Source organism: Mus caroli, unplaced genomic scaffold, assembly GCF_978045245.1.
Source record: "Mus caroli unplaced genomic scaffold, Mus_caroli_1 scaffold_1, whole genome shotgun sequence".
In the NCBI taxonomy this organism is placed as follows: domain Eukaryota; kingdom Metazoa; phylum Chordata; class Mammalia; order Rodentia; family Muridae; genus Mus; species Mus caroli.
The window spans coordinates 104082062-104094163 of NW_028227256.1; positions in this window are offsets into that span (position 1 = coordinate 104082062).

Sequence of the window (12102 nt, forward strand, 5' to 3'; positions counted from 1 at the left end):
CATACATATACATTACACATACATACATAGCTATTTAGATATTAAGAGTACTAAAAAGAATAATAAAGTCATGTCTGTTTCAGAAACATGTATGGAAATATAAGTCATCATATTATGTGAAATAAACTCAGAATATATCATGCATTGAGAGAGAGAGAGAGAGATAGATAGATAGAGAGAGAGAGAGAGAGAGAGAGAGAGAGAGAGAGAGAGAGAGAGAGAGAGAGAGAGAGAGAGAGAGAACTTATAGAAGGGAGGAACAAGGAGAATAATTGTTGGAGATAGGAGAGTAAATATAATCAAGTGCCATCTATTTATCTATGTATCTATGCATGATAGACCTTAGTGTTTTTTACAATTAATATATAGTAATGAATATATAAATAAAAGAGGAAGTGAGAAAAAGAGAAAGATACCAGAAGGAGGCAGGGCTGTCCCTAAGAGACACAGCAATGTCCATTTTCCCTGTAGTATGGTTGTCTACAAATGCTCAGACTTCTTGTTGATAGACCAATATTAGTAAGTGTTGGTCTTATAGAGATAGAGCATATGTTTGCCTACTTATATCTTACAAGTCAATAAACTAGATGCATTGGTCACTTTTCATGATGACTAAACTGAATCAAAGAGTGGTAAAATTCTGAGTTTTGTAGCTATGGAATTCCTCATGAACAACTTCAGGGTAGGTGATCAGATTAAGGAACCTGAATATGAAGCAGTCTTCACATTTCTAAGCAGCATAATTCCTCTTGTCAAAGTGATAGGATCCTTTACTCAATACTCTGAAAGTTTTTCTAGCTCCTAAATCTGAAGAATCAGCAGTGGTCAATAGTTTTCCCCTAGACCTATGAAGTCATCAACAGGCAGGACTAGGAACATGGCACATGGGGAAATGAGTAGGCTGGAAGCAGGTTGGACTCTGAGTGTGAAGCCCAGAGCAACAATAAAACCCTGCCCAGCTGGATTAATCAGCTATGCCACACTATAAAGAAAGACTCAACAGACTATTTATGAAGTAAAGGGAAGTTTATTCTGACAAACAATTCTGGAAGTCCAGGTCCAAGGCTGGAGATTCCATTTGTTTGGACCATTGGCAAGCTTTCTTTCTCTCCTAAAGCTTGGATGTAGGAGGAATTTTAAGAGGGAGAAGTCACATGAAAAGGAAAACTGGTTTTACTGGAATACTTTGTAACCTGTGTAGTGCTTGTGACCAGGGAGATGTGTTTTCATTGAGATTGTGTACTTTGGTGGGCTGTACTATATTCACAATGTAGAATGTAGTATATTCACAATGTAGACCAACATTACAGCATTCACAACAATTTAATCACCTCCGGAAAGAAATCTACATACTATTCTCCTTACTCTCTGGATAGTAAAAAAAGGACCAATGTACTCCCTGCCTGAATTAATTCACTAATTCTAAATAATTGATGTACTCAGAGTCATGCATTATTTATCCTTTTCTGTGTAGATCCTTCCACATACTATAACTTCAAGGTTTATCATAAAAAGAATCAATGGAGCCGGGCGTGGTGGCGCACGCCTTTAATCCCAGCACTCGGGAGGCAGAGGCAGGCGGATTTCTGAGTTCGAGGCCAGCCTGGTCTACAAAGTGAGCTCCAGGACAGCCAGGGCTATACAGAGAAACCCTGTCTCGAAAAACCAAAAAAAAAAAAAAAAAAGAATCAATGTACTACTCCTCTTCACAGCACATCAATGTTCCTCTGTATCAATGCCACAATGTTCCTCTGTATCTATTCCATAGTGTTTCACTGTACCAGTGCCACAGTGTTCTAGTGTATTGATGGAGCAGTGTTCCACTGAATTGACGCTGTAATGATCCTCTGTATCATTGCCACAGTGTTCCACTGTATCAGTTCCATAAGTTCCACTGTATCAGTGCCATACTATTTCTCTTTATCAGTGCCACAGTGTTCTAGTGTATCCATGTAGCAGTATTCCACTGTATCAATGCCACAGTGTTCCTCTGTATCAATGCTGTAATTTTCCTCTGTACTGATGCTGTAATGTTCCTCTGTACCAATATAGCAGTGTTTCACTGTATTGATGTTGCTGTGTTCTAATCTATCAATGCTGTAATGCTCCTCTGTATGGAAGTAGTAGTGGTCCACTGCATCAATGCTGCAGTGGTCCACTGAACTGATGTAGCACATCTTCTTACTCATTCATCAGCTAATGGAGATTGGCACTATTTTCACTTTTGGTGTTATGAATATTGGTTATCTTTCAGAAGAATTTGGGGATAAGCATATCTTTATTTTTTTCTGTGATATGTATGTACCCAAAAGCATTATTTTTGCATGTATTGCTCAGTGAGTAAAGTACTTTTATAGGCATAAAGCCCTAATTCATATCCTAGGACTCATGTAAAAATGGGACACTGTGGTGTTAATGTGGCACTTGGAAGAAAGAGACAGGCAAACTCCAGTGGTACAGTGGCCTGCCAGTCTATCTAAGATGATGAGTTCTATGTCCAGTAAGAGAATGTCTCAAAAAACAATCTAGAAAGCAGGCTTGCATACAAATACACATTCACATACACCTACACAAAGCATAATAACTACATCTTATAACAACTGTATTTATAAATATTTAGAGTAAATACTGTAGTCTTTCTACAAGAGCTGGATCATCTTTAAAATTTTAATTTTGAGATTCTAATTACATTTCTCTTCATTTTCTTCCCTATAAACACTTTCATATACCCCCTACCCACTCTTCTTCATATTCATAGTCTCTCTCTCTTTTTTTTTAATTTTTACTAATTGTTATTGCCTACACACATGCATAAGTATAACCATAGGCACAGGCATAGGGACAGACACAGGGACAGGTACAGGCATAGGGATAGGCATAGGCACAGGTATAGGTATATGACTTTCTAAATATAAATTGTTCAGTCTGTATAGTGTTCTATATGTTTTCCAGTATGACTGGCACGGATGTGCTCTTATATGGGGAACACATCTCTCCTGCTTCTAGCTTTCTTCAGTTGCTTTGGTTCTTTGTGTAGGGTTGAGGCCTCGTGTTTTTTTCCCCAGCTACACTCTTTCCAGTAGGTATGTGGTTTCTACATATTTAACCAAAACTTGTGAGTATCATGGGTCCTTTAAAACACCATCTTTAGAAAGACTGTTGTATTAGCACATCACAACACTACAGGAACATTCATTCACAACAAAGCTTTGAGGTATGTGGATTGAAATTTAAACTAAAAATAGAAGAGGAGGTAGAAAAGGAGGAGGAAGAGGAGGAGGGTGGAAGGAGGAGAAAGCAGAGGAAGGAAGAGGAAGGAAGAAAGGAAGAAGAAAGAGAAGGAGAATGAAGAGAAGGAGGAAGAGGAGGAGAAGAAACAACACACCATTCAAGATAAGACATTCCGTACAGGACGACTTCACTTTTCCCAAGCGGGGCTTCATCTATAACTATAAAACATAAGCAAAGATTCATCTATGGAGTACCATGGGCTTACCAGGATCAGAGAGAGAGAGAGAGAGAGAGAGAGAGAGAGAGAGAGAGAGAGAGAGAGAGAGATCTGATTTTGTAACAGTACAGAAAGCCACTGTTCATCCTGGAAACAGAGAAAATAATAAGAATATAAAATATATCTTTTGAGTCTATGGCAGAGATTAAATTAGAGGAAGTAATACTAGTGGAGAATGTTTAAGAGTTCTCTTAAATGTAGAAAGAGCTTGGTTAGTTGAAATGAGAATCTAACGCATGCCGAGATTGTGTTCCTCAAGAGCGTTTCTGGGAACCACAGACAGGTCTGTGATGTACATCCTGATGCTGTCACAGAGGACTCAGCTATCCTCAGGCACTTTGTCATATGAAGGTCTGCCAATTGTGTCTACTGCTCTTTCAAAGCTTTAGGAGTTGTACTTTGAGAATCATCCTATTTTGCTAACAGACTGATTAAGAAATGTCTTCTGGATTGTTTGGATCCTCTCCAGCTAAAAAGGTGTGGAGAATTCCCAGCATTGTCTGTTGCAAATTAAAGAGAATACTTTTTACAACTTCCTTCTTACTGACAATGTGTTTGTGCTGGACTAACAGGGACGTGTCCATGGGAAAGGGCACAAATAACACCCTTGTCAATTACTGCAGCCCCAAGGTCTGTCTCCAGGTACCTTATGTGCATGTGTGCAGACCAACCTCAGCCATAGCTGTCTTTTTATTTCTCTTAGGATAAAGAATGTCAGGCAGCTGAAGGGGACTTAGAGTTGCTGTTACCTGTGAATGTTCTCTGGAAGTATGATGAGTGACAAAGCACAAAAACTTGTTTCTAGGGGGATTTTACACAGCCTTTCCATCTATGATATGTTATGGAATGACTGTTATGCAATCTTACATATATTTGTAGCATTGTTACAGGAAAGGTTGAGGAGAAAAGAAAATTCCTTCTTCAGTTCTGGTAAGACTAAACTTAAAATATTTTGTTTATTGATTTCTGCTTTCTTACTTCTTCACAAATACAGGAAAGCTAATGTGTGTGCTAACATTTCTACTCACAACACTATACACAACAGACATCATTATATGCTTTCATCCAGATCCAACCCTTTGTCCCCTCTCATATTCATACATTCTTCCTTCCTTACTTTTGGTATTCTCATACTACCAATAACAATGCATATAGATACTTTTTCTGAAAACGTTTTCACCATCCAATTATATAACATTCAGTTTTCCCCAGTAACTATGTAAATGTCTGTCTACTTCTCTATACATGTGCCAGTGGTCCAGGAAATAAAATGTTATGTAGCTATTTCCTCTAAGTTCGAAAATTCCCTTGTGGAGTGATGATAGATTCTCACAAGGTTTAGGAAATTATGGGAATTTACAAGACTCAGGAAGTTTACAAAATTTACCAGCTATACAAGGCCACTACCCAATGATATATAATCTTTAAATGATTGCTGGGGGTAGGAGATTGTCTCTGGTGGAGGAGATGGCAGGTTTGGAGCTGACTGTAATTTGGACAGACCACTAGATGGATGGAGCTTCCGAGTCTTTACCCATTGTGGAATGGACTCCTTAGTGACTCAGTGGTCTTTGAGTTACCCAAACTACTAAAAGTAACTTCAGTAAACTCATCGGTTCACCAAGCTAGAATTGGTGGAATAGTTAGTTTGTTCTGCTGGTAGTGCCCTATCTGGTTTGAACAAACTTTTGTCCAAGTGTCTCCAAGAATTTATATAGCACATGAGGATCGATTTCATTCCCTTTCAATGGCTTTTCTAGCTCTTCTACTCAAATTTTCTGGACATGTGAGTGTAGTGACCTTCATTACATTCTAATGTCCATTAAGTTCTGCACTCTGTCCATCCTGTGACAGCTTTCCCCACACTCCCGGTCTGACAGCTTTCATCTTTGAAGTGATTTCAAAGCTTTTATTTCATTGTTAACAGATAACAGATCATTCTTACTGGTGTGACATTCTCTTTCTAGTTTATTTTTTCTCTTGTCAATTGTCTTTTTGCATTCTGATATTTTCTTTTGTATTTCAACATTCTATTTTATATAAACCAGTTGGACCTATAAGACATATAGGCAGTAGATTATCTAATAATGGTATATACTATTGATCATAAATAACTATAAAATATTGTTTTGTTAAATATTTTTATTAGGTATTTTCCTCATTTACATTTCCAATGCTATCCCAAAAGCCCCCCATACCCTCCCCCACCACTCCCGTACCCACCCACTCCCACTTTTTGGCCCTGGCATTCCCCTGTACTGGGGCACACAATGTCTGCAAGTCCAATGGGCCTCTCTTTCCAGTGATGGCCGACTAGGCAATCTTTTGATACATATGCAGCTAGAGTCAAGAGCTCCAAGGTACTAGTTAGTTCATAATGTTGTTCCACCTATAGGGTTGCAGATCCCTTTAGCACCTTGGGTACTTTCTCTAGCTCCTCCATTGGGGGACCTGTGATCCATCCAATAGCTGACTGTGAGCATCTACTTCTGTGTTTGCTAGGCCCGGCATAGTCTCAAAAGAGACAGCTATATATGGGTCCTTTCAGCAAATTCTTGCTAGTGTATGCAATGGTGTCAGCGTTTGGAAGCTGATTATAGGATGGATCCCCGGATATGGCAGTCTCTAGATGGTCCATCCTTTCGTCACAGCTCCAAACTTTGTCTCTGTAACTCCTTCCATGGGTGTTTTGTTCCCAATTCTAAGAAGGGGCAAAGTGTCCACACTTTGGTCTTCATTCTTCTTAAGTTTCATGCGTTAACAAATTGTAACTTATATCTTGGGTATCCTAAGTTTCTGGGCTAATATCCACTTATCAGTGAGTACATACTGTGTGAGTTTCTTTGTGATTGGGTTACGTCACTCAGGATTATGCCCTCCAGGTCCATCCATTTGGCTAGGAATTTCATAAATTCATTCTTTTTAATAGCTGAGTAGTACTCCATTCTGTAAATGTACCACCTTTTTTGTATCCATTCCTCTGTTGAGGGACATCTGGGTTTTTTCCAGCTTCTGGCTATTATAAATAAGGCTGCTATGAACATAGTGGAGCATTTGTCCTTTTTACCGGTTGGAACATATTCTGGATATATGCCTAGGAGAGGTATATGTGGGATCCTCCAGTAGTACTATTTCCAGTTTTCTGAGGAAACGCCAGATTGATTTCCAGAGTGGTTGTACAAGCTTGCAATCCCACCAACAATGGAGGAGTGTTCCTCTTTCTCCACATCCTCACCAGCATCTGCTGTCACCGGAATTTTTGATCTTAGTCATTCTGACTGGTGTGAGGAGGAATCTCAGGGTTGTTTTGATTTGTATTTCCCTGATGATTAAGGATGTTGAACATTTTTTCAGGTGCTTCTCAGCCATTCGGTATTTCTCAGGTGAGAATTCTTTGTTCAGCTCTGAGCCCCATATTTTAATGGGGTTATTTGATTTTCTGGAGTCCACCTTCTTGAGTTTTTTATATATATTGGATATTAGTCCCCTATCTAATTTAGGATAGGTAAAGATCCTTTTCCAATCTGTTGGTGGTCTTTTTGTCTTATTGATGGTGTCTTTTTCTTTGCAGAAGGTTTGCAATTTTTTTTATTACGTATTTTCCTCAATTACATTTCCAATGCTATCCCCAAAGTCCCCCATACCCCCCCATCCACAATTCCTTACCCACCCATTCCCATTTTTTGTCCCTGGCATTCCCCTGTACTGGGGCATATAAAGTTTGTGTGTCCAATGGGCCTCTCTTTCCAGTGAACTAGGCCATCTTTTGATACATATGCAGCTAGAGTCAAGAGCTCCAGGGTACTGGTTAGTTCATATTGTTGTTGCACCTACAGGGTTGCAGATCTCTTTAGCTCCTTGGATACTTTCTCTAGCTCCTCCATTAGGCGCCCTGTGATACATCCAATAACTGACTGTGAGCATCTACTTATGTGTTTGCTAGGCCCCGGCCTAGTTTCACAAGAGACAGCTATATCAGGTTCCTTTCAGCAAATGCTTGCTAGTGTATGCAATGGTATCATCCTTTGGAGGCTAACTATGGGATGGATCCCTGGATATGGCAGTCTCTAGATGGTCCATCTTTTTGTCTCAGCTCCAAACTTTGTCTCTGTAACTCCTTCCATGGGTGATTGTTTCCAATTCTAAGAAGGTGCAAAGTGTCCACACTTTGGTCTTCATTCTTCTTCAGTTTCATGTGTTTTGCAAATTGTATCTTATATCTCGGTATACTAAGTTTCTGGGCTAATATCCACTTATCAGTGAGTACATATTGTGTGAGTTCCTTTGTGATTGTGTTACCTCACTCAGGATGATGCCCTTCAGGTCCATCCATGTGCCTAGGAAGTTCATAAATTCATTCCTTTTAATAGCTGAGTAGTACTCCATTGTGTAAATGTACCACATTTTCTGTATCCATTCCTCTGTTGAGGGGCATCTGGGTTCTTTCCAGCTTCTGGCTATTATAAACAAGGCTGCTATGAACATAGTGGAGCATGTGTCCTTCTTACTGGTTGGGACATCTTCTGGATATATGCCCAGGAGAGGTATTGCAGGATCCTCTGGTAGTAGTATACCTAAAAAGTGAAGTAGACACAATGGACAAAGCTTTGCAATTTTATGAGGTCCCATTTATCGATTCTTGATCTTAGAGCACAAGCCATTGCTGTTCTATTGAGGAATTTTTCCCCTGTACCCATATCCTCGAGGCTTTTCCCTCCTTTCTCCTCTATGAGTTTCAGTTTCTCTGGTTTTATATGGAGTCCTTTAATCCACTTAGATTTGACCTTAGTACAAGGAGATAGGAATGGATCAATTCGCATTCTTCTACATGATAACTGCCAGTTGTGTAGCACCGTTTTTTGAAAATGCTGTCTTTTTTCCACTGGATGGTTTTAGCTCCTTTGTTAAAGATCCAGTGACCATAGGTGTGTGGGTCCATCTTGTTGTTCAATTCTGTTGCATTGGTCTACTTGTCTGTCACTATACCAGTACCATGCATTTTTTTTTTATCACAATTGCTCTGTAGTAAAGCTTTAGGTCAGACATGGTGATTCCACCAGAGGTTCTTTTATCCTTGAGAAGAGTTTTTGCTATCCTAGGATTTTTGTTATTCCAGATGAATCTGCAGATTTCTCTTTCTAATTCACTGAAGAATTGAGTTGGAATTTTGATGGGGATTGCATTGAATCTGAAGATCGCTTTTGGCAAGATAGTCATTTTTACTATATTGATCCTGCCAATCCACGAGCATGGGAGATCTTTCCATCTTCTGAGTTCTTCTTTAATTTCTTTCTTCAGAGACTTGAAGTTCTTATCATATAGATCTTTCACTTCCTTACTTAGAGTCATGGCAAGGTATTTTATATTATTTGTGACTATTGAGTAGGGTGTTGTTTCCCTAATTTCTTTCTCAGCCTGTTTAACCTTTGTGTACAGAAAGGCCATTGACTTTTTTGAGTTAATTTTATATCCAACTGCTGCACTGAAGCTGTTTATCAGGTTTAGGAGTTCTCCGGTGGAATTTTTAGGGTCACTTATATATACTATCATATCATCTGCAAAAAGTGATATTTTGACTTCTTCCTTTCCAATTTGTATCACCTCGATCTCCTTTTGTTGTCCAATTGCTCTGGCTAGGACTTCAAGTGCAATGTTGAATAGGTAGGGAGAAAGTGGGCAGCCTTGTCTAGTCTCTGATTTTAGTGGGATTGCTTCCAGCTTCTCACCACGTACTTTGATGTTGGCTACTGGTTTGCTGTAGATTGCTTTTTTCATGGTTATGTATGGGCATTGAATTCCTGATCTTTCCAAGACTTTTATCATGAATGGGTGTTGAATTTTGTGAAATTCTTTCTCTGCATCTAAGGAGATGATTGTGGGTTTTGTCTTTGAGTTTGTTTATGTACTAGATTACATTGATGGATTTCTGTATATTGATCCAACCCTGCATCCTTGGGATGAAACCTACTTGGTCAGATGGATGATTGTTTTGATGTGTTCTTGGATTTGGTTAGAGAGAACTTTATTGAGGATTTTTGCATCGATACTCATAAGGGAAATTGTTTCGAAATTCTCTATCTTTGTTGGGTTTCTTTAATGAATGTGGCTGCCCTTGTATTTGGTGCATAGATATTTAGAATTGATGGTTCCTCTTGGAAGATTTTACCTTTGATGACTATGTAGTGCCCCTTCTTGTCTTTTTTGATGACTTTGGGTTGGAATTTGATTTTATTAGATATCCGAATGGCTCCTCCAGCTTGTTTCTTCATACCATTTGCTTGGAAAATCATTCTGCGGTAGTGTCTATCTTTTTCTCTGAGATGAGTTTCCTGTAAACAGCAAAATGTTGGGTCCTGTTTGTGTTTGTTTAGCAACCTTTATATGTTGCTTGACCGTTTTCCCTTACTGCTTTTAATATTCTATGTTTCTTTAGTGTATTTGTTTTCTGATTATTATGTGTCAGGAGGAATTTCTTTTCTGGTCCAGTTTACTTGGAGTTCTGTTGGCTTCTTGTATGTTCATGGGCATCTCTTTCTTTAGGTTTGGGAAGTTTTCTTCTATAATGTTGAAGATATTTGCCAGTCCTTTGAGTTGAAAATATTCATTCTCATCTACTCCTATTATCCGTAGGTTTGGTCTTCTCATTGTGTCCTGGATTTCCTGGATGTTTTGAGTTAGGATCTTTTTGCGTTTTACATTTTCCTTGATTGTTGTGCCGATGTTCTCTATGGAATCTTCTGCACTTGAGATTCTCTCTTCCATCTCTTGTATTCTGTTGCTGATGCTCGTATCTATGGTTCCAGATTTCTTTCCTACAGTTTCTATCTCTAGTGTTGCCTCACTTTGGGTTTTCTTTATTGTGTCTACTTCCCTTTTTAGGTCTTGGATGGTTTTATTCAATTCCATCACCTGGTTGGTTGTGTTTTCCTGCAATTCTTTAAGGGATTTTTGTGCTTCATGTTTAATGTCTTCTACCTGTTTAGCAGTGTTCTCCTGTATTTCTTTAAGTGAGTTATTAAAGTCCTTCTTTATGTCCTCTACCATCATCATGAGATATGCTTTTAAATACAGGTCTAGGTTTTCGGGTGTGTTGGGTTGCCCTGAACTGGGTGAAGTGGGACTGCTGGGTTCTGATGATGGTTAGTGGTCTTGGTTTCTGTTAGTAAGATTCTTACATTTACCTTTAGCCATCTGGTAATCTCTGGAGTTAGTTGTTATAGTTGTCTCTGTATAGAGATTATTCCTCTGGTGATTCTGTAACCCTCTATCAGCAGGTCTGGGAGACTAGCTCTCTCCTCTGAGTTTCAGTGGTCAGAGCACTCTCTGCAGGCAAGCTCTCCTCTTACAGGGAAGGTTCACAGGTATCTGGCATTCGGACCTCCATCCTGGCCGAAGATGAAGGCCCAAAACAGGACCTTTCCAAGAAGCTGTGTTGCTTTGGCTTGTCACAGAAGCTGTTAGCTTCTGTAGTCCACACTCTCACCTGTGCAGAATACTTTCATTGGGGTCTGGGAACAAAGATGTCTTCCACCGATGCTGAGGCAAAGCCCTCCCGGGGTTGGGGGGACACCTGTCCTCTGGCCGTGAAGGTGGCAGATGTCTGGAGCCCGAAAAGGGTGCTGCCTCAGAAGCTCTGTGGCCTTCTGCCTGTCCCAGAGGCTGTTAGCTTCTGTAGTGCACACTCTCACCTGTGCAGACTACTTTTCTCAGAGTCCCGGAAACAAGATGGCTCCAGCGGATACTGAGGCGCTATAAAATATTGTAAGGAGAGATCACTTATTAGGCCACAAAATAATGGAAATGAAAGTAGTTCTTGATTACACTTAAATAAAACTATAATTAACAACAGAAAGAAAGATAGAAATTCAAGACTGTGAAAATTCAAAAATGTACTACAAAGTTAGAGCAACACAAACAGCATGGTACTAGCAGAAAACAGCCACAGAGATCAACTGAACAATATAAAATAACAAGAAATAAACATATATAAGAAATGGATTTTTGACAAAGCAGCAAGTGTATAAAGCAAAGAAAGGAAATGGCATCAAAGAATGTTTGGGAGAAGGAGGATCTGGGGAGGGAGGACTGGGGGAAGGAGGATATGAGGAAGGGGGACATAGGGAAGGAGGGCAGGAGGAATGGTGAATATGAGGAGGCTGGGCATAGGGAAGGGGACATGGTGAAGGAGGACATGGGAAAGGGGAATCATGGGAAAATGGGGACATGTGGAAGCAGGACATGAGGAAGGGAGATATGGGAAGGAGGACATGTTGAAGGGGGACATGGGGAAGGAGGACATGAGAAAGGGGAATCATGGTTAAAGGGGGACATGGGAAAGAAGGACATGGGGAATGGAGACATGGGAAAGGAGGACATAGTGAAGGGGGACATGGGGAATAAATACATGGGGAAGGAGGACATGGGGAAGTGAGATGTGGGGAAGGAGGACATGAGGAAGGGGGATGTGGAAAAGGGAGACATGGGGAAGAGAACATGGGTGAGGGGAGCTGGTGAAAAGGAGACAAGGGGACACAGAGAAGGGGGACATCTATGACCAGGTGATGGTTAGCTCTCAGTCTCTTTGGAGATACAGA